The sequence below is a fragment of the Myotis davidii genome, unplaced genomic scaffold (assembly GCF_000327345.1).
Source record: "Myotis davidii unplaced genomic scaffold, ASM32734v1 scaffold1012, whole genome shotgun sequence".
In the NCBI taxonomy this organism is placed as follows: Eukaryota; Metazoa; Chordata; class Mammalia; order Chiroptera; family Vespertilionidae; genus Myotis; species Myotis davidii.
The window spans coordinates 1,451,964-1,475,854 of NW_006283769.1; the positions used below are offsets into that span (position 1 = coordinate 1,451,964).

At 37.5% G+C, this 23,891-nt stretch overlaps 1 long non-coding RNA gene across 2 annotated transcripts in view; it reads left to right on the top strand.

The window, feature by feature from the left end:
- LOC102767059 overlaps positions 1-23,891 on the top strand; it is a 129,828-nt gene that overhangs the window by 66,133 nt on the left and 39,804 nt on the right. For both annotated transcript variants that reach the window (XR_435167.2, XR_001514468.1), the window contains exons 2-3: positions 14,515-14,666; positions 19,032-19,124. This is a non-coding gene — a long non-coding RNA (uncharacterized LOC102767059). The remainder of the gene's footprint in view (positions 1-14,514; positions 14,667-19,031; positions 19,125-23,891) is intronic.

Consider the following 23,891-nt stretch of genomic DNA (forward strand, 5'->3'; position numbering starts at 1 on the left):
GGGGTGGCGGTTGCCTGCCTCCCTCAAGTCTGTTCTCTCTCCCACCTCCTGGCTTCTGCCCTTCCCTATACCTCCACACTCCTGCCTCCTAAACTCAAGGCGGGGTCCCCCAGCCTCAGGTGTAGACACAGGATTATGGGGGAAGGAGTGTACATTTAGTTCCTACGAAAAAATATATGCATATTTCGTCTGATTTAATAGAAAACATCTTCTAAACTAGTTGGACTTTATTAATCCGTTTATAGATGAGGAAAGAGGCTTAGAGGAATTATATGCCTCATCCAAGGTTTCAAAAACAATAAGTGGTTGCTAATAAATTGTATCCAGGAACCTGTTTCTAAAGTCATTACCTTGCCCACAAAATCAGGAAAAATGTGGCTATTGAGGATAAGAGATTGTCCTGTTCACCTTCCCATCCCCTGTGCAGAGTGTCTGGTATCTGTTGAATCATGAACAGTAATGGTACAAAGTAACAATGGACATAAATAGCACATTGCCAGACTCTCCTCATCACTTTAGAGACAGGTACTCGGGTTTTCAAAAGTTGGCTTAATGCCAACTCGACTTGTAATCCGGAGAGGATTTTGACTTTTATGAAAAAAAGTGAAAAGCCAGAATAGTGGTCGGCATTTGTTTGCAGCAAGCTGTTACAGAGGCAGTACGCACTGGTGAGTAAAACAACATGGTACACATACTATTTCTACTCTATGTAGGCTGTGTATTTATCACATCATTCCTTTTACTATGCTAGTGTTATTTTAGGTTTTATTTGGTATGATTTAGTAGGTTATTTCTGAGATCTGGGAATGCCCAAAAAAGTTCCCCATGTGCATTAATGGTAATTACTTCTTTACTTCAGGCCATTTCAGCTTACAAAAGGTTTCATAGGAACATTCTGCTTTTGGATAAGAGGGGTGGGGAACCTGCACATTAACTCATTTAATGCTCACGATTAATTTTTAAAGTCCTGTGAAGATATGTTTTACAGAAGAGAAAACTGAGTAGCCCAAAGTCATACAGCTAGTGCTCAGCAGAGGTGGGGCATGAATTGCAACAGCTGCTAAGTCTTAGGCAAACTGAATGAATAGAGAGAGGACCAGAAGGCAAGACAAAGGGTTAGAAACAAAGGAAATTGGAGGTTGAAGCTTCTGAGTTGTGACTCCCACATTAGGACAAAGGAATTCCTTGGGGTCATTAATTAACCTCTTTCTAACCAGAGTGGACTGCAGCAGCCAAAGGAAATGTGTGGTTTGTGGATCATCTCCAAGTTTTCACCATCTCCTTTGGGGTGATACTAGGGTTATTGATTGCTTTCATCCAAGGGGAGCAACAGAAGGGTTATACTATTTTATAGCATTTTGCTATTTGTGAGTGGCTCAGAAATTCTGTGGTTGCTTGTTTTCAAGTGGTACATCAGTCACCTATAGTGATGATTTTGTTGGTTTTCTTTTATATTAATAGAACCCATAGTCTCATAGTTCCAGGGACTTCCCAGTCCATCCCCTTAAAAGTCTTTTCCCCCTGTGGCTCTTTTTTAGCAAGTTGGACCCATGTGCTTTGTAAATATGACATGTGTAATATGGTTTCTTTTTCTTTGCTCATTACCCTGTTCTACAGTGAGAATATCCTTCCTCCCTTTCCCTGTTCTCTCCACTATTCAAGGACTATCTCATCCAGCCACATTTACAGAGATTCAGTCTGTTCTTAGGACTGTATATTTAAAAGGGAACACAAAGACACCATAGGGTATCTAGAAGAGAGCAGGTAAAAAGTTGAAGAAAATCTGAACTCACATTGGACAAGGAGATGCTGAAGGAACTTGGGATATTTAGCCAGAGGAGGAGACCTAGAGGAAAGGAAAAACTAGCCTTAAATAATTTGAAGTTTGTAAAATAGACAGAAATTGTATATTATGATTAAACAGGGTAAAAGCGGCCAGCCGGTGTGGCTCAGGGGTTGAGCATCGAGCCATGAACAGGAGATCATGGTTGGATTCCCAGTGAGCGGGTTGGATCCCCAGTTGGGGCAGCTGATCGGTGATTCTCTTTTATCATTGTTGTTTCTCTTATCCCCTCTTCCTTCCTCTTTCTGAAAAGAAAAAAAAAAGGGGGGTAAAAGCAGAAAACATAACAATAGGATTTTATTAGTCCTAATTGCTATCATCTTTCTTATACCAACTCTATAAGGTATCCAGTATTACTGTACCCATTTTATAGTGTAAAAATTGAGGTTTAAAATGCTGTCATCTCTTTCCCAAAGTATGAGAACTAATAACCAACAGAGCCAAGATTCTAACCTTGGTCTGTCTGATTCCAGAACCTGGATCTCTTCGCTACCACGCTATACAGAGCAATGCTTCACAATCCATTACTTAATAGGTAATAACAATTAATGCACTGTAATAAACACAGGAGGTTTCTCCTGGTCACAGTTCTGATGCTGTGGCTACGTCAGGCCTGGCAGTATAGCTTGGAGGGCAAATGAATAAATAAGACAGCATATCTGTGATACACTGTGGCCCTTGAGAATGACCAACACAAGAAAGGTCTGGATAGCACTGTCAGATTGAATAAGGAGGCTAATTTGGGGCTGAATATAAGGAAGAAGCTCTTATACTTCTTATATTTCGTGTTCTTATCATTCAAGATTTGGATAGCACGATCAGATTTAATAAGAAGGCTAATTTGGGGCTGAGCATAAGGAATAAATCCAAGTTGTCTCTCTAAGAACTTGAAATAAGATGTCTTATGAAAGTGAATTCTCTATTACTGGAGAGAGAGAAAAAAAAAAGAATAGCCATTTATTAGTGATGTCATAGGAGGGAGTCATCTTGGTTTAGAGGACCTTTATAGTTTCCCTGCTGTTACATCTCTTTCATGAGCCCTTGTCCTCCAAGCTAGCCCCCAAAGATTCTGCCTCTGATGGACTTTGCTAGGACTTCTCTGCACTGATATTTTTAATATTTATCAGCCACCACCTTGTAACTTTACTTGTATGTCCAGGTGATACCATTGTAATGAGCTAGTTATTAATAATAGGAAAGGAGCAAAGGGGGAAGCCATACATTATAGGCACGTCATTTGGGCAGCTTCACTAGGAAGCTGCAACTTTACACTCCCCAGGGAACCTCCAGTCCATTCTCTGCAGAACATGGGGGCGCGGGGTGGGGGGGACTGGACAAAAGGGAAGCTGGGTGCATGCTCAATGAATGGGGGTGACATAGGGAAGATGCCTGTCAGTCAAACCTGGAAACAGATCATTAGCCAGAGCGGGCAGAGTCACTAAAAACCTGTGAAACTTTGGGGATACATAATCTCAGACAAAGGAATTCTCACTCCCTTGGCTCTTGCAGCTCTTGACCTTGGCTTGTGGCTCTCTTGCCCATGTTCCCTTCATAGCTGTGGGCCCTTTGGAACCCACAGACAGTGGGCTGATAAACTGCAGCAGGGAACTAAGCTGGCCTGGTACTGGATTGGACTGTGTCCCAACATGGAACGGAAATTCTGGGCAACAACTCTAATCCTATGTCTGCGGAAAGCAAAATGGGACTTATTCCTTGGTGAGATGAAGGGAAGTGGGACCTTGGAAACTCAGGGGTTTAATTGCACAAAAATAAAATTTCCTGCAATAACTCATCCTCTCTTGTGAGTCTCAGAAAATTCCTTTTCTCGTGATATTGTGAGAAACCCACATCTCCCAGAAACAGGTGGGGATAAGGAGCTCTTCCCACCTGTAACAGAGGTGGCTACTGCATATTGTTTAATTTCTCACTTAGGAGCCTAAATGTCTAAGGGAAATTGTAAGCTCCTTAATGTCAGTATCCATGTATGAAATATGTTATTACCTCCTGCAGAAAGTGCAGTGCTTCTATTGAATAGAATGAGGAAAATGACAAGACTGAACTGAGACTAGAGATGATTACCAATGGTTTTCTTTCTCATTTCTATATATAGTACACTTGACTGTCTACATATTTTTGAGCATTAAAAAGTATCAACTCTGCCAACATACTACAAAATAGCCTTCAAAGTCTTGCAGAAAAAGAATAAGTGTGGCCTGACTGAACTCCTGAAAGGAAAAGCTCTGCAAAAATACCGCTTGCTCTCTCTCTCCTATAAATCCTTGTCTAAAACTTTCCTCAAAATCTGACCCAAGAACTTTTTCAAAAGCCTTTCTTGCTCAACATCTCCAACATCAGATTACTCTTCCAATTGCCATTCTAGTGGCATAATACGCTTTTTTATACTGTCGTTTTATATCTATAGAAGTATGCCATGTATATTTTTACTGCTTTTGATGTGGTCTCTCTTCCCAGATAAAATTTAAGCTGCTTGAGAACCAATATATCCTCCCTGTAAATTTAAGGCTACACATGGGCATGAAACAGTAAAAAACATGGACAGCAGTGGTTCCCTATTCTATGCTTACAACATGATTGACACTAGTAAAATGATATTAAAGTCTAAGTAATGATTCTGAGCTTCCATACTTTTAATGTATCTCACATTTTTTTTCTGTTATACTCTGTGAGAACTGGGAAAATAATCATGATCACATTAAGTTAATCAATGGAAAAATAGATTCTGAGAAGTAAATTTATCATGTGAATCAAGGGTAGTGGAGGGACTTTTAACTGCCTTTTATAATGATGAATGAGGATGCTTTCCAGTTTTCTCTCTTCAGTATAATCATGACTGATTATAAATGAATATTCTTAGTGAATTTGGAGTTATCAGGGAGGTTGGGAAATAATTCTTAGAATTGTCTGGATAGAGGCCCAGTCATATAATGGGAATAGTACAAAGAATATGACTTACTTTGTGTCCCAAGCTGGCTCTTCTAAATGATGGTAGAAAAGAAAAATAACCAAAATTTAAAGTAATGAAGATTGCATTTACTATCAACCTTTTAGGAACGAAAAATCATATTAGACTTAAAAGTTTTCTTTAAATAATACAGTGGCCAGGCAAACATGTTATTTAAATAGAGTGGCTGGATACAGACAATAGGAGTGAGGGAAGACTGTAGCCAAATTGAGAGCAAGTGCTTTTTCTAACTGCTTTATCTGCTCTTTGTCTTGAATTAATTCAGATATCAATAAAAGTCAGATATCCCAATTTTATTCAAAAATTTAAAATATTTTAAATTTAATTTTAAAATATTTTAGATCTGTATGGGTCAAAGATAATGGAACTATAGGAAATATTTGTTTTCAGTAATAGCAGACTAGGTGATTTGTACCAAATACATATTTCTTATTATGTATCAAAACATCTCAGATGGGAAGAAGTAGAAAGGATGGCTAAAAATTTTTCTGTGCAAAATGGATTTTCAGGTTCCCTAAATTATTAAGACATATATTTCAAGATAAAGTGATTTTTTGTTTGCATTTATTTTTTTGGTTTTGATTTGATTTTAGTTTTTTCTTTTTATAATTTAGAAAGTTAAAACTTTGCATAAACAATATATTTTTTAAAATCACCAGTGGGATCTGAGGGGGCACCCTGTGGTCAAACATATTACTATCTTTTACAACAAAAAGTATGGATAGTTATACTAGTTTGGATAAAGAAAGAGTGTTAGTGGCCTTTCATAAGTTCAGAGTTGGTTTTGCTGCAAAATGAGTTTACTACAAATTAATAAACCTTTTAGTTTTAAGAATTTATTGGGTTTCAGAATCATGACTAAGCAGACCTGGCCCTATATAACCCTTGCATTTACCTCCTCACCAGACCCACCTGGTCTTAAAATGCTCAGTCATGTCTCTGAGGTAAATGCTGTTACCACTGGGATGGCCTGGGCTGGAAAACTTGTCTCTGTTCCATGGTGGTCTCTTATCCTCCAGCTGACTAGACCAAAGGTGTTCACAGGGAGCAGCAGGGTTCCAAGAGAGTGGGAGAAGCACAAAGCTCAGAGCTCGCCACAGTTATTTGTAAGGCATTATTTTGTTAAATTAAATCACCAGCGTAGTTGAGGTTCAAGGGATAGTAGAATTGACTCTACCTCTTGATGAGAAGACCTACCAAGTCACATTGCTATGCCTGTAGAGCAGTGGTTCTCAACTTGTGGGTTGCGACCCCTTTGGGGGTCGAACGACCCTTCACAGGGGTCGCCTAAGACCATTGGAAAACATATCTATAATTACATATTGTTTTTGTGATTAATCACTAGGCTTTAATTATGTTCAATTTGTAACAATGAAAATACATCCTGCATATCAGATATTTACATGATGATTCGTAACAGTAGCAAAATTACAGTTATGAAATATCAATGAAAATAATTTTATGCTTGGGGGTCACCACAACATGAGGAACTATATTAAAGGGTCGTGGCATTAGGAAGGTTGAGAACTACTGCTGTAGAGCAATTAGAACCATTTTTGTAATCAAGCTCCATAATCATAAAATGCTTAGTCTGAATTTGAAGTGGGAATGGGTGGAGAATTGATGCTATCTAGATCCAATCACATATTCATTGGTTGCCTTACCAATATCAATTTCCATTATTCTCTTCTGTAACAATACTGGATTTTCCTCTGGGTTACCATCCTCCTCTATTGTGCAGCAGCTTTGTGGTTTGGGAGAAATTAACTCTACCCTTTGCTCAAGGGCACAAATCAATAAGTCTAATCACATTCCCTCAGGCTACAGCAATTGGTTAAGGGCAAAGAAGGAAACAGTCCTAAGCCAATTCCAGCCACATTTGGCTCAAAAATAGTCCAATCAAGGTAAAGTGTAAACTTTTGGTCAGTGGTTGAGGAGGAAGCATGTAGTCCCTGCTTCTGCTGAGAACCACAGGTAAGTTAGCCTGAAAATAAAGCTGACTCATGGGAGGAGGGAAGAAGTTAAAGAATCACAGAACGAAAGTCAGAGTTAAATTGAGGTGAATTTCCTCTCGCCTTTCATCTTCATGGTACTTGAGTCAACAAACTGCTAGATTGAGTTGGGTTTTCTACTATCTATGAAAGCACCCAGATGTGACATGTTTTCATGCCTCTTTCTATCTCATAAGACTCCTTGAGGTAGATGCCAGGTTTAATTTTTCTCTGACTCTCCCTGGTTTGAAAATAGTGCCTATCTCATCATAGGTGTAAAATAAGTGGATAATTTATTAGAAACTGAAAGCTGTTACATAGTTTCCAGTATAAATTAAGTAGAAACAGTCCCTGCCCTGGGAACTCAGTTGGTAGCATTTTCCCATATGCCAAGTTTGTGGGTTCAATTCCCCAGTGAGAGCATATACAAGAATCAACCAATGAATGCATAAATAAGTGAAACAACAAAACGATCTCTCTCTCTCTCTCTCTCTCTCTCTCTCTCTCTCTCTCTCTCTCTCCTTCTCTCTCTATAAAAAATCAAATAATTTTTAAAGGAGAAACAATATCTATAAATAGTGAGGCAAAAGGCAGTAAGTGGACCTCAACTCATAAAGCTCATTCCTATTTATAAGTGAATATATAAATATATCAATTGATAAATGAAGAACTTAAATCTAAAATATATCAAACCATGTAGTTTTTTGCTACAGTTATAGCTAAAACAAAAAGCTACAAATAAATGCTATTTTTGCTTTAAAAAACAACACAAAAAATCTAAACACACACACACACACACACAAATGCCCTCAACCAAAAGGAAGGAATTATTTCACAAAGGGCAATTTAATCATTTTTATGGTTAATGGGTTTCAGAGTAAGAATAAGAAAAGGAAAATAAGCATCAGAAGAATTGAAGAGCAAGTTCATCATGAAATATCATGAACATGGCAGTTCCACAAACAACATTCTTATTTTGTAAAATGTATAAGCAAACTGAGCCTAATTCCCTAGGTTCTTCTTAACATTTTGGTTTCAGTGTGTCTAGGAAAAGGGAATCTGTTTATCTGGCGATGGTTGTTGCAAAAATTAACTAGAATGGATGCTTCACTCAGATGAGAAATGAATAGCGATGTGGAGTTAGTTCTGTGAGGCAGAGCCAGAGCTCTTACATGGTAAGAATTCTGTCTTTCTTTGATCATAATGGGAATTAAATGTAACGTATGTCTCAGCCTTCAAGACAAAACCCATTCTTTTAAAAATCAAGACAATCAACTACTTTAAGCAGCAGTAGAAACGAAGGCTAAATATTGTGGGGAAAACACTATTATGAACTGTAAAATATGTGATGAAAGCCTGTCACTGTGAAGAATCAATGTCACTGTCACATCTGCTAAGCTGTAACATCCATCTACCAAAAATACTTTAGAAATAATTAAGTGGATCATTACAGTATTATTCTCTCTCCCCCTCACTGTGGGGGCAGACTAACTCATTACCAAATTCTGTCAACCAAGTAGATTCCTCTATTTCTATTTTTATACATATTTCTTATAGGCATATCAGATGAGAATATTACATGCATTTCTTCAAGATTTATGATTAGGATAATAAGAATAGATGCTGTCTTCAAATAATACCAAGACAAATGAAATTTCAAATTTCAAATATAGGGAACTTAATTTTCCCACCCTTTGTGTAGCTGTAGTTGTGATTTTTTAAAAGTTATGTTGCAGTCTGCACATCACAATTTTTGCCTCACACATTTAGTGAAATTGATTGAGCACACACTCTAGTCAGGCCCAGTGCTGGATGCTGGGAATTCAAAGACAGAGGGACACATGAGTAAGATCTCTACTCTCCGGTTTGTCCCAACCTAGTGCAGGCTAGCTTGAAAAGAAATATCTTTATCTTTTCTTTCTTCCTAAAAGTGTCAGAGACGAACCAGTGTTTTAGTCCACAAGCTGTTGTCCTTGTGGATTAAATATCTTGGAGCTCACTCAACTACCCATGAGATGCCTTAACCAGGATTTAATGCAATTGCTCAACTGAATCACTCTAGATGCCCCGTTTTCTAAGTACAATGTGCTGATGGTCTTTAGTCAACTGAGAAGTTCCTTGTCCTCTGTCTGCTTTCAACAATACTGAAGATCCAAGTTCTCCTGAGGGAACAAAGGGGACAGACTACCTCAAAATCATCAGGAATTCAAGCAGTCATTGGGTCAAGTCATTGGTACATTTTATCATAGAAATTATAAGGAAGTAAAAGACTCCAAACTGTTATAACTGGTTTGGCTCAGTGGATAGAGCGTCAGCCTACAGACCAAAGGGTCCCAGGTTCAATTTTGGTCAAGGGCATGTACCTTGAAGGCGGCTGAATCGATGTTTCTAACTCACTATCCCTCTCCCTTCTTCTCTGTAAAAAAAATAAAAAATATATATTAAAAAAAAAAGACTCCAGGCTCTCAAAACTATTTCTTCCATCTAGCTGTGAATTAATAGTGAAAGACACTGTTACAAGTCTTTTGTCCTCATAAATATTTTACATTTCATGACTAGATATGCTTGCTATTTCTCTTTTAATTGAGCTGAGAGAGTCCAGTCACTGGAGGGGGTTAGCACTTCTGACAATTTCAAGGTGTTTTCCTGTTCTATCTGCCACCCTTAAAGAAGCTGACTTTCAATGGTTTGATTACAGGAGGAACGGTAAGTTGCTATCTAATTAATGCACATTTTTAGATGTTTGTAGTAATGTGGATAATATTTTTTAAAGACTCTTGTTTTCAGGAGATAAAATGATTTATATTTGGAAATGCATGATCTAGAAACGTGTGGGTGTTATAGTCATGAATCTCAGACCTGGAATCTCTTTTTTCTCACACATACATCTTTTAAAAAGTTTGAAATATTCGAGTATTTGTCAGAGTTTATTGATTTAGGAAACAAACTTGAATAAACTTTTGGTTAGCACCACTAAAGTACACATCTCATATTTAAACATTTACAAGACTCATAATAATAGTGACAGGTGAGATGTGTTATGGGTAAACAAAAGGGGCGGGGGCAGGAAAAATTCAGAGGGAAAAAATGCCTGGAAATATTTTACATTAAAAATCAATAGAACATGCTCATTTCATCCATTAAGCAGCGATTCTATAAGTAATGTAAATCAGGGATTCCAGATGAAAGGCATAATTCTGGGACCAATATTTTAAAAGGCACTACGTGTAGTCACAAAGAGGAAAAGTTGGCCCTCAAAAGGAAAACCTGATCAATTCTTTAAGTCCCACAAAATCTTCATGTTGTGTTAAGAATGGGTAAGGCCTTTTCCTTTTTTATCATTTAGCAGTTTAATATGGAGTTTGTGGCAGTCAACTGATATTGAAAAAAACTCCCTCTGGCAATCCTGGATCTTAAATGTCTTTTGAAGTTTGAAGTAGCATGTAACATGGCAAATTCTAGAAATGAATGCAGCCCGGATCTTTCCTTCTGGGAAGAACATTAATTCTGAGAATGAAAGTTCAGGACATTTAGCTTATGTGGACTGGCAGAAAGCTAAAGGTCTCTGGGGAAATTTTAGTATATTGCAATAATTATAATTGTCATAGCTCAGATTTTATTCATATCATGTGATAAGAAATGACATTGCAAAAATATTTAAAGCACTCTCAGGCTTACAACTTGCTTCAATCTTTCCTGCTATCTATTTCTCACATTTCATTGGGCCTTCCTCTTAACCCTTTTCAATTTTGTTCCCTCATTTTTTGAAAATGAAATTTTAGGGTTTTTTTTAATTTTTATTTTATTTCAGAGAGGAAGGGAGAAGGAGAGAGAGCTAGAAATATCAGTGATGAGAGGGAAACATTGATCGGCTGCCTCCTGCATGCCTCCTACTGGGGGTCGAGCTGCAACCCTGGTTTTGTGCCCTGACCGGGAATTGAACCCTGACCTCCTAGTTCATAGGTCAACACTCAAACACTAAGCCACACTGGCAAGGCTAAAATTTTAGTTTTATCAAAGTATTATCTGCAAAGAAATATTTGCAAAAAATAAATATAGTGTTAAAAGACATAAATATGACATTCACTCAATCCCCTTGTCTTAACACCCCAGGGGGAAATGCTTTTTGACTTGTTTTCTAGATACTAATCTTTGTAATTTAAAAATATATGCATATACTACATTTTATTTCTAAATCAACAAAAATGTTCTATTATGGTATATAAGGATTTCACTCACAATTTTCCTCTCCTCCCTTAAACCATCACATCATTTCAATATACAGGAGTCCCCCCTTATATTGACAAATCCTCTTGGGGGATAAATTCCAACACCTACAGTGGATGCCTAAAACTCCAGATAATACTGAACACTACATATACTGTATTTTTCCCATACATGCATATCCATGATAAAGCTTAGTTTATAAATTAGGCATAGTACGAGATTATCTAACAATGAAATAGAGCAAGTATGACAATATGCTAAAATGATAGTTATTTGAGTGCATTCTCTCTCTCAAAATATCTATTATGCTGGACGTACAATGTCAATATGCTGGACAAAGAGATGATTTATGTCCTGGGTGGGAGGGAGCAGGACGGCTTGAGATTTTTATCAGGATACTCAGAATGGTGCCCAATTTAAAACTTAAATTGTTTATTTCTGGAATTTTCCATTTAATATTTTCAGCAGTTTACTGCTGGAAACTGAAACTGAGGAAAGCAAAACCACAAATAAGGGGGGACTACTGTATTTCAACTTTTAATTTAAAGGATATTCAGTGTTTTCACTGTGACAACTACATAATTGATGTTTATGCTATACCAGGGAAAGTGCTATGATGCTTTTGATTTCTTATACAATTCATTTCCTCAGTAGCTACTAAATTCCTAACATTTTGTTTGTTTATTTTTCACTTAGCTGTTTTTGAAGATCTAAGTTTTCTTCAGTTTCCAGTAGCTCTTTAAAATGCCTCTCAGTACAATTTTCTTGATAATCAAACATGTCAGATGAATTATGAGTTCCACGTATTTTCTTGGAAATAGCTTTCATGCTTTTATCTGAACAATTGGCTTTCTAAGCCAAATAAACATGTTTTACTTTTTCCTGGAATGTTTGTTTTCATGTTGGAAATTTCCTTTGCTTCTACCCTTTGTCAGTATCCCTCTACCCCATAGCTCTTGTATATTCTTTTAGTTTAGATTCAGCTATAAATAAAAAACTAAACCAAAAACCTTTCCCCAAAGTTGCTTAAATAATGGAAGTTTATTTTTTTCCTGAAAGAAAAGCCTAGTAGTAGATAGTTTGGGCTGGTGCTGTAGCTTCGTGTGTATCAAGTTCCAGGATCTTATTTTGCTTTGCTGCCATGCTTAGCATGTTGCTCCATCTCCTAGAGTAGTGATGGCGAACCTTTTGAGCTCGGCGTGTCAGCATTTTGAAAAACCCTAACTTAACTCTGGTGCCATGTCACATATAGAAATTTGTTGATCTTTGCAACCATAGTAAAACAAAGATTTATATTTTTGATATTTATTTTATATATTTAAATGCCATTTAACAAAGAAAAATCAACCCCAAAAATGAGTCCACGTGTCACCTCTGACACACATGTCATAGGTTTGCCATCACTGTCCTAGAGAGTATACAATGGAGCATTACTCAGCCATGAAAAAGAATAATATCTTACTATTTGTGACAGCATGAATGGACCTAATAGGTACTATGCTAAGTGAAATAAGTCATACAAAGAAAGAAAAATACCATATAATGTCATTTATATGTGGAATCTAAAGAACAAAATTAACAAATAATATAGAAACAGACTCAGGTACAGAGAACAGAGTGATGGCTGCCTGAGGGGAGTGGGTTTGGGGACTGGGTGAAAAGGCTGAAGAAGTAAAATTAGTAATTATGAGAAGAGTCATGGAGATATAAAGCACAGCACAGGGAAGAATATTGTCAATTATAGTGTAATAATTCTGTGTGGTGACATGTGGGTACTTGAAATATCGGAGAGAATACTTGGTATATGATTGTCTAACCACTATGCTGTACTTCTGAAACTAATACAACATAACATTGAATGTTAACTGTAGTTGAAAAATAAAATTTAAAAAACCATTTTTCTTACATTTTCTTGACCAAAACATAGTGCCTTGGCTATATCAACTTGCAAGGAAATCATTACTTTAGGAAATAAATTCTTCTAGCTTCAATATTCCCATCTAAAATTTGGAATTGTATTATCAAATGCAAAGTGTATAATAGATATTGGGAGGCAACTGCCACATCTACCATCATCATCCTCATTGGGAGGGAGAGGGAAGAATCAGGAATGGGCAGAAGGAGAAATCACACTGTGAGGTAGGCTGGGTGACGTCTTCCGCCAACCCAGGGGGAGCTTGGGAGTTAAAATAGCTCATCAGAGATGGCCCTTTGGAGTCGTAATAGCTGGACCTTTATATCCCTGCCTCTGTCCATCATTAGATGAGGGTCTCTCTGGGAAGCATATGATCTTGGATGAAGCAGCTCTCCTCAGCTAAAGCAATCTCTAAAGAGATTGACAGCTATCTTTGATAACCTACTCTTGTATCCTATGAGGGATTCGATCTATTATTGTCACCCATCACATGAGACTAGTATCTTCAAAATATTTTAAAGTCTCCTAAGATAAGGGAAACATGGATGGGAATGCTTGAGTACAAGTTTCAAGCTGGATCATTGAGTGAATACAAAGTAATACTTCTGGGGCCTATCCCAGAGTATCCCTGAGCTCTTTGAGTACTGAAGAGATGTAAGACAAGGTCTTAATCACCTTTTTATGAGTAACTTTAAGAATCCATGCTTCTAATAGCATGACTTAGAACTTCTTTTTTAAAAAATATATCTTACCAATTTTTTACAGAGAGGAAGGGAGAGGAATAGAGAGTTAGGAACATCGATGAGAAAGAAACATTGATCAGCTGCCTCTTGCACACCCCCTACTGGGGATGTGCCCGCAACCAAGGTACATGCCCTTGACTGGAATCGAACCTGGGACCCTTCAGTCCCCAGGCTGACACTCTGTCCACTGAGCCAAACCGGTTAGGGCTACTTAGAACTTCTTGCCTGCTCTGTCTGTGAAGTATGGTAGGATGATGTTGAAGATTAAATAGAACATAAAAAAGTGTAGCACGGGGCTGGCACACAGCATAATTCCCACCATAGCTACTGCTACTGTGAAGATGCTGCTGAGGGTGTTAAGTATGATAAGGCAAGAGCTGAAAGAGCTTCCTGCCTATATTTGTCATTTTATAGATAAAATGATTCTCCAAATATTCCTGAAGCATCTGCCATGTCTGACTCTGGGTTAGAGACTTGGTTTGAAGAAATGAACAAAATAGATATGAGTCCTGTGCTCACTGTACTTACAGACTGGTCATGAAGCAGATATTAAAGAGAACCCAACACATAAATTTAAAAATGCAATTAGGGATAAGCTTTCTAAAGGAAAATTCAGCCTGGCTGGTGTTGCTCAGTGATTGAGCATCAACCTATGAGCTAGGAGATCATGGTTCAATTCCTAGGTTGCAGGCTCCATCCTCAATAGGGGGCTTACAGGAGGCAGCCAATCCATGATTCCCATCACTGATGTTTCTATCTCTCTCTCTCCCTTTCCCTTCCTCTTTGAAATCAATAAAAATATTTTTTTAAAGGGAAATTCACAGTGCTACAGAGGAATGCAAAAGGGGAATGAAGACTGGAAGGTGAAGAAGGATCTTTCTGAGGAAACATTGCTGAGACCTGAAGAAATGGAATGTGATAACAAGCACGTGGTTTGCTGAAGAGCACGTGCGAAGGCCTTCAGGTAGGGAAGAGAGAGGTCACTTGGACCTGCAAGCCTAATGGGGCTGAAATGTGTCTGAGGGGCGGGGAGAAGAGATACCACACGAGGAGGACTTGTCAAAGAACAGAGTTTTTCCTAAATGCAATGGAAAGTCATTTTGACTAGAAGAGTGACATGATGTAGTTTACATGTTTTAAAAAAAACACTTTAACAGCTTTTTGGATAATAGCGTAGGAAGATGCCAGAGCAGAGCAGGATGACCAGATAAAAGCTGTTTTTTATTTCAGGGAGGGTGTAACAGCCTCTTAAGGAGGCATCACGGGAGTAGAGAAGGAGATGAATGAATATTTTATATAATTATTGTCTGGTAGATTTTATTACTATCATAATTATAAATATGACATGCAGCTGAAGATGTATGTGTACATACATGTTTACACAACTTCACATATGTACGTACATACCTCTGCAGCTATATATGTTTATAATAATTATGATGATAATAATATAATATGCCAGACAATTTATTAAGCCCTTTCAAATGCATTATGCCATTTTCATAGAATCTCTTTAAAAAGTGGGTACTCTTTTGTTAATCCTCATGTTTTTAAATCGATAAAACAAAAGTCAGAAAAGTTAAAATAACTTGCTCCAGGTCACACAGGTAGAAAGCAGTGTTGCTTGGATCTGACCTTAAACCTGTCTGATTCTAAAACCCATATCCTCAAGCATTATTCTATTCTGCGCTCGCCACCTCACCTGACTTGGGTACTTTGTTTAGATTCTCTCCCTTTGGGCTGGTACCAGGGACTCCTTTCAGCTTCCGAACCCTCAGGCTTTGGAATGAGCGGGGACAGTGGTTGTGCTGGGAGCATCCGTCCCAGGCAGCTGGGCAGGTTTTACATCAGCCCCAATCTCAGTCTCACCAGTGGCTCTAGGAGCTCTCCTCGTGTTTCAGAAAAGTGGCCTTTATGGCAAGTGAGAGCAGCTACTGAAGCTGTACTCCTGTACATTAGCACAGAATGGAATGGTAATTGCTTTCAATTGTGTGGAGCTGCAGATAATCAAGCAGAGGGGTTGGAATAAGTGTTTTGAAAGGAACATGGAAAATTACCAAAGCAGAAGTGTTCTAATGAGAAAAGCAGGGTACACAATTTGAGCCTATGAGGTGGTGAAGTAGGATTCAGAGTAGATCACTAAGAGGATGTGCTGTTTGGGACGGGGGAGGGAGTGGAGAATAGGCTGATAAATACATGAGTGTAAAGATCTTGACATAGTTGCAGAGAGGAAACATGGAAAAACAGTGAGAATTGATACCACTTTTGAAAGTTTACTATATACAATTAGAGGCATCACCTCATTTAATTCACTCTCGTAATATCCCTTATTTACTGAGGCTCAAAGGTATCAAGGAAAATGCCTTGCCTTATACAGGGAATACTGGTGGAATCGGGATATTACATCTGCCTGCCTCCCCTGTTGAACTCAAATATTATATCCTCCAAAGGGGCATGGATTTTGAATGTCTCCTCTCTATGATTTTTTTTGTCTTTAATCCTAAAGGAGAAGGGAGCCCATAAAGAGAGTACAGGAGAAGAGAGGGAAATACATTACCTGTGTAGGTTTTAGGATGACCTCTCTTTAGAAGACAACCACTCTGGCTGAGCAATTAAAGTGAAGGCTGCAAAGTGTGACACACGGCACAGACAAATCCTCAAAGGCTGTATCTCTAGTGACAGAAGGAGGTTTCTCAGGAGTTACTGCAGCTACCCGACAAATGGTGGTACATTTCGAATCATGCATGGGGAATAATAAGAGTGAAGAGATTCACACTAGAGCTTAGAAATGTTAAAATGTGTGAGATGCCACCAGTCAGAGAATTTAACTGATCACCATTTGGTCAAGGGAGCCTATTTCTAGTGAGAGGATATTTTATCAGAGACAGCAGGGATGTTTAGATCAAAGGCTGATGCTGATTCAGGAGGAAGACAGTGAGCTCCTGAGGTCTGTGACTTGCAATAGTCACATAGCTAGTTGCTGGTTAGAATGACAGCTGCCATGTATCAAGTACTTCCTATGCTAGGCATTACTCTTAAGAGTTTCCCATGCTTTAATGTCTTATCACTCAACTCTCCTAAGACCCCATATGCTAGGTGCTATAATTACAATAACTGCCATTTTACAGATAAAACAAAAGGAAAGATAGGTTGAGAAATTTGTCTAAAGTCATACAACTAGTAGCTACTACAGGTGAAATCTGAGCCTAGGAGATTTGACCCTACGGCTCATGTGTCTAACCACTGAACATGCTGTCTCTCTTAATTGCAAGTTTATTTGTTTTTACATCACTTGCTCTAACATTCTAGAATTCGTGAGGTGAGTATGTAGATTAGATCTTTTTATGAGACCTTCCTCTCTTTGCCTATATTAAAAATTATTATTAAGCATTGTTAGAAATTAATGGACTATTTACTATAAAGCATTCTACAAGAAGTCTTGTTCTCTGATATATGTAAAATCAGAATGCTAGATAGAAATTTAGGGATCAAAATACTTGTTATAGAACAAAAACTCATTAAACTTCGTTTGAAGAGAATAGGTGGAAATTGACATACTTAAATATGTCTAATTCTGTAAAGGTTTTTCCTTTTTAAAAAGTTAGGCCTAACTTTGCCCCCTGTGATTACACTGGGGATTGGCTTAGTTGAAAGGAAGCATTTGAGTGGCCAGACTTAGAAGAGAGTGCATTCCTTCAAAGCGGTTACCAATGATGACATGAGAAGATGAGACAATCAAAGTTTGAGAGGGAGACTCATTCACCAGGGCCTGTGTGGCTCAGTTGGTTGGGTGTTGTCCAGTGCACTAAAAGGTTGCTGGTTCGATTCCCAGCCAAAGCACATGCCAGGGTTGCTGGCATGATGCCTAGTAGATGGTTTGTGGGAGTGCAAGAGGCAGCCGATCCATGTTTAGCTCAAATCGAAGTTTCTCTCTCTTCTTCTCTCTCTAAAAATAAATTTTTTTTTTTAAAAAAGAGGGAGAATTATTCTACTAAGCTAGAAAAGGAAGGCAAAATAAGGCCAAATGTGCCACTAGATTAGAGACTAAGAACTAATATGGAAAACAGCAGTCAAAATAAGCAAGAATTACCTGGACCAATTAGGGTTTTTGTCACCCATGCTGCTGCTCAGAGCTGCGTGAGAGAGCTGACTCTATTTAAAGGTAGCAATGGGTCAAGTTGAATGATTCTGGCTACATTTTGAAAATATGCATGAATATGGAGTAGAATGACAATACACTATTGTTCAACGGTGGCAGTGTTTTGTTCAAAAATTCACTTTCTCATTGTACATTTTATTGTTCTAGAGCACCCTGCAAGGCCAAGTAGGAGACGTGAGTTCTGCTAATCTCAGCCAAAATTGTATTAAATCAAATGAGAGTCAGAAGAGAGTTGTCAGTGTATGGTTGAGAGCAAAGGTGTAGGTATCAGACAACCTGGCTCCAACTACACTCTATTACTTACTCACTATGTCCTCTACTGTTCTCACTATGTAGCCTTGAGCAAGGTTATCTGATCTGTAAAATGTTATACTAATGCCAACTTTATAAAATTGTTTGGATAATTGAGAGGATACCAATGAGGCTGTACTAGGCACCTAATAGATAGTAGATAGTGGCTGTTATTTTTATTGATTTTATTATCATTAAAACATGGTTAAAACCTGTGAGGTTCAAATGGTAGGGGAGAAAGAACTTATTTCAAGCCCCTCCAGTCCCTCCTGGCTACACAGTAAGCACTCGCTGAATGGGCATTACTATTATCAGCTGATATTTACAGAATAGCCTACAGAGAAGCTCATAATCTATCAAAAAGGCTGCTTTCATTCTCACTGCATTGAATCTCTCTCACTTTTATATTTAACTGTATTTCCAGCACAGAAAATGACTGTCTCTACCTTGACACAAGGCCAGTTTCCAATTTAAAGTATTCCCTTATTGGAATAAAACAGAAAAAAAAATATAATGTTTAATACTTCATTTAGGTATCGCGCAACTCTATCAATGCTAATGTGTTCCTCTGCTTTGGAATGCAAGGACCAGGGACGGGATTCCTCTAGCTTCTTTTAAGGGGCACCTGGTGGATCTGAATTATGCATTCTGGGTTGAAAGTGGAAAATATGAGGCCCACATAACTCAGTGAGTTTAGAGATATGGATTGCTTAACTCTAGGATTAGAATCAGGCACTGGGAAGAAAAAGAATGATTTTATAAAGAATAGTTTTAGAAATATAAAAATTATTATATTGTCAAATTAGAACCAAAGCGTTATAACTTAAATTTGAAAAATTCTAATCGATGATTCAAATGTCCCATTTCTTTATTCAACAGAAATTGATTCAGTGCTCGCTATATCCTAGAATGATGCTTGAAATTTACATCATCTTCATCTCTGACCACAACTGAACAACACAGGCCAACAAGGTAAAATTGAATTTTACAGTAGTCTCGGGTTATACTCCATTAGTGGCATTGTTTATGTTTTTTAAAAATATATTTTTATAGATTTCAGAGAAGAAGGGAGAGGGAGAGAGAGAATTATTGATTGGCTGCCTCCTGCACACCCTCTACTCAGGATCGAGTTTGCAACCAGCATGTGCCCTGACTGGAAATTGAACTGGTAACCTCTTGGTTCCTGGGTCGATGCTCAGCTGCTGAGCCACACCAGCCAGGTCATTAGTGGTATTTTTATTTAACAAGTTAATTTCTTCTCACTTTGTACACCAATACTTACCTCCTTTCCCTGTATCAGGCAGTGAGTAAAGATTAAGAGTAGAAGTAGAGGCCAAGGTATTTCTGCTCCCATCTTGCTTATGTTCCTTTCTTCTCACCTGGCACAAGGAGCACTATTTCCTCTCCTTGCTTCTTGCTTCTTTAGGCTTAGAGGTGGTAATGCCTTTCACTTTCCAACAGTCTGTGAGTGCTTCTACACCTTTTCCTGGTTTCCATATCTTCTGTTCACTCCTTTGTAGACTGCCCTTTTATTGGATTTGCTTCAAAAGTCCCATCTGTGTGAGCCTTTCTGCCTGGAAATTGATTAATAAATAACTGCTCCTATATAGCTGAGATAAGAACTTATCTGTTATCAATAATAAACAAAAAAATATCATCTAAAACAGTTTTACTATTTCAAAACAGATAGCAAGGTGAAATAACTTAGCCATTGTTGTAATTCACATTTATATACACAAATGTAGGGATGTATACACAGGGCATTGGCCATCAGTGATTTCCAGAAAACAATTTGCCTGTTGCCTTTATTGTCATGAGAATTCTTAATTAACACACATTGTTTTGTATAGGTGAGCCCTCCATGCTCAAACATGTCAAGGCAGGTACATCAAGACTTTTCCATAGAGATTGAGTTACTCCTCCTCTTTGCCTGACAATTTCTCTTGGTTGTCAAGAACAGTGACAAGAAACCAGAAAGGAAACACCATGTTTTACAATTTAGCAGGAAAATCAAAAGGAACAGACATGCAATCTGTTGCTCCTCTCCCATATGGGTGACAATAATGCGATTGGAAGAATAAGTACTAATTAGCTAAACGAAAAGCTCAAACTGTGACTGTTGAAGAGTTTAATTGTAGGGCAAACTGAGATGCTTTCCCAATCCTGGAGAGAGAAGCAGAGAGAAAATCAGAATGTTTCACCTGCACAATCTGGTCAATATAACCCTTGTATGTCTCAGAGAAAATATGAACGATGTTATTTAGAGGAAATACTAAGAAAGATTCTAGTTGAGAATTAAGGAATTTGATTATTTATGCATATCTTATTCTAAAAACCAAAGTAAAAATATTGTTCAAAATAATTCTTTAGCTATATTTACTAAAAGCAGGCTATCAAAATATACATTAGCATTAGGATTTAAGTATTTAAGTATTTATTTAAAACTCTACAAAATTCCCCCTCTGAATATATTGTTATGGATTAAACAGAGGGATAATTTATTGCTGCCTGGGCCAAATGGCTATATTAAAAATCAGGTGAAGAATACACAGAATATTTATTGAAACATTTATTTATTTCCTCCCTGCTAGACTAGTAAACACAGCTAGAAGAAAAACAATTATGTTTGCTCTTAGGATCATCATCTGCTAATCCAATAATCTCTAGCTCATTCCTCTTCTGGAATTAGATGAGTAAATCTTGGTTCCTAGTATATTCTGTCATGACATTCACATTATCTCCCGGTCTCCTGATACTAACAGAAAAAATAATCTAGTTTGTAGTGATTTGGGGTAACTTAGGTTATAATTTGCCTATATCAGTGCAAACAATGCACTTATCTTGGGATTTAATTCTCTTTTCACCACCATTAGATCCAGCTTTTTGTGATCTGTGGCTCTTTTTTATGGGCATTGAAAACACAATCAAGACAAATGACCAAAACAAAAGAAGAGTTGAATAATTAAACATTTCCTTTATCCTGGTGATTTCTGCAGCAGTCTGCCTTGGGCTTCAATTAACTTATGAATATAAGAGACGTGACTTTTAGAAAATGAGATTTCAGCTTCTCTTATCTTGCCTTCAAACAAAGTAATTTTGATAGAGACAAGACTGGGCCAACCACATTTATCCTTATAATTCCTGAATATCAGCTTTTGAGATAGTTTATCCTTATAACAAAAATGTTTTCCACTTGATATCAAGCTTTTGAAAAGGCTGGCCTAGTGTAATTTAACACATGCAACCCCAGTCCTAATCTAATGTGTGTGATATTTTCTGAACCAAATATTGTCTGTTAGTTGACATCACAGTATTAGATGACCAATATGATAGAACTGCAGTAATTCTGAAGGGGGGGAGGGTCTTACATGGAAAATATCATTTGGAAAAACTACTTCCTACTAGCTATTATAACAGGGTTAACACATTAATAAAAGATGGAAACTCTTGATTATAATTTTGTGTGATTATAATCATCAAGTTCTAAATAGGCCCAAGAGGAATTTTACTTACATGTCTGATTAAGAGAGAAATATACTAGATTATTTAATGATTAAACTTCTTTTTTCCCTCCTTCCCTAAGGAAGTTATTTTGAGCTTGGGTGAGAATCATCATTTTTCCCTTAAATTTACTCTCATCTTCAATATTGCATCCGATTCATAAAGCATGTAACTGGAACAGTGCAAAACGAGGCCCCTAGAATTTGATGGTGACCTTAGGAAGTTAGCAAGCGTCCAGCCCTGGCCACGTGGCTTGGTTGGTTGGAACATAGCCCTATGCACCAAGGGTCAAAGGGTCATGGGTTTGATTCCCAGTCAGAGAATACACTTCAGTTTTGGGTTCCATCCCCAGGTGGGACACATTCTAGAGGCAACCAATCGATGTTTTTCTCTCTGTCTCTCTCACATTTCTCTCAAAAAAAATCAGTAAAAACATATCCTCAGATGAGGATTTATAAAAAAGTGTCCAGAATTCTGCTCATGATTCATCTGGAGGGGAGGTTTTCCTTCTAAATACATATCAAAATACAAGGTGGGCAGAAGTAGGTTCAAAGTTTTTTGTATGGAAAATAATACAATAATTAATAAATAATGATACAAGAATAAATTCTGTATTTTGCATATTCACAACTGTAAACCTACTTTTGCCTCTCCCTGTATACAACCTCCAGAATAGCCCAATATAGTAAACTAAGTGTTTAAAGAAGCAACAGGGCCAAAACCGGTTTGGCTCAGTGGATAGAGCGTCGGCCTGTGGACTGAAAGGTCCCGGGTTCGATGCCGGTCAAGGGCATGTGCCTGGGTTGCGGGCACATCCCCAGTGGGAGATGTGCAGGAGGCGGCTGATCGATGTTTCTCTCTCATCAATGTTTCTAACTCTCTATCTCTCTCCCTTCCTCTCTGTGAAAAATAAATAAAATATATTTAAAAAAAAAAGAAGCAACAGGAAAAAATACTAGTAAATTTGTGAAATTATACCTAAGAAATAAACTCAGATAAAATTAGAATCAGCATCTTATTATTTAGCGAATGTCTCCCCTAGAAATCAAAAGAAACATTGGCTCCAATACAAAGGACAGTATGAACTTAAGATCAGGAAATAGGGTTACTCATGTCTGACTTCTATGAAAAACTGTAAAAACACAAATTTCTTTTGATGACCTCATAGCATATTTACCAACTGACCCCAATTTGTCCTGCAATTTATAGATAATAATGTTTTATCTATTAAGCATTAAGTAACTCAGTTTTTCAAGGTAATAAACTTAAAAGTTCATAAAACCCATTAGTAGATTTATTTTGTTAGAAATAATTTGAAATTTAACCTCAGTGGTACACTCATCTATACTATTTATCTTAATTGACACATTGTAATTAATACATTGAGCATAATTCTCTCCAGACAATATAAAGGCTACTCAATCTTCAAAAGATATCAACCCTTTATATCCTCAAATATACCTATTAATCTATTCACCTTCACTGTAAAATTTAATGTCAAATTCCCAATACAACCTATGTTTGATTCTACTAGCAAAATAAAAAATGAATTAGCTGTATATACTGCCCCATTTTTAAAAAATATATATTGTTTTGACTGACTTCAGAAAGAAGAGAGAGAGAGAGGAGAGAGATAGAAACATCAATGATAAGAGAGAATCATCAATTGGCTGCCTCCTACATGAGCCTATAACCTGAACATGTGCCCTGGTTGGAAATCAACTATGAATTCTTGGTTCATAGGTTGACGTTCAACCACTGAGCAATACCAGCTGGCAATATACTGTCCCATTTTTAAAAACTAGGACATGAGGCTTGATGGGGTTAAAACATATTCTCAATGCCTTAATAAATTTTAGGAGTTGCTTTTCACTGTAGTATCCCATGGACTCTAATTTTTTAGACTGTAAGCTTTATGTAGGCAGAAGCTGTGTGGTTCAATGGCATATATACCAGTACCTAGTGCAGTGCTTATAACTCAGTAGGCATTTGTTGCTGTTCATATTAAAGTCACAGCTACCATGGAATGACCTTTGTTTCATTTTCACCAAGAAAATAGTATAGGATTACAAACAAACTCTCAATATTCAATCCTTTCCAGTCTTTGATTTCAGAAAATAATAGACTTTTATACCTTGGGGAAACTTCAGGATTATATACTCAGTTCCCTCATAACTGAGGTGCTTTTGAGCTTGGGTGAGAATCATCATTTTTCCCCAAGCAAAGTCTCCCAAGCAA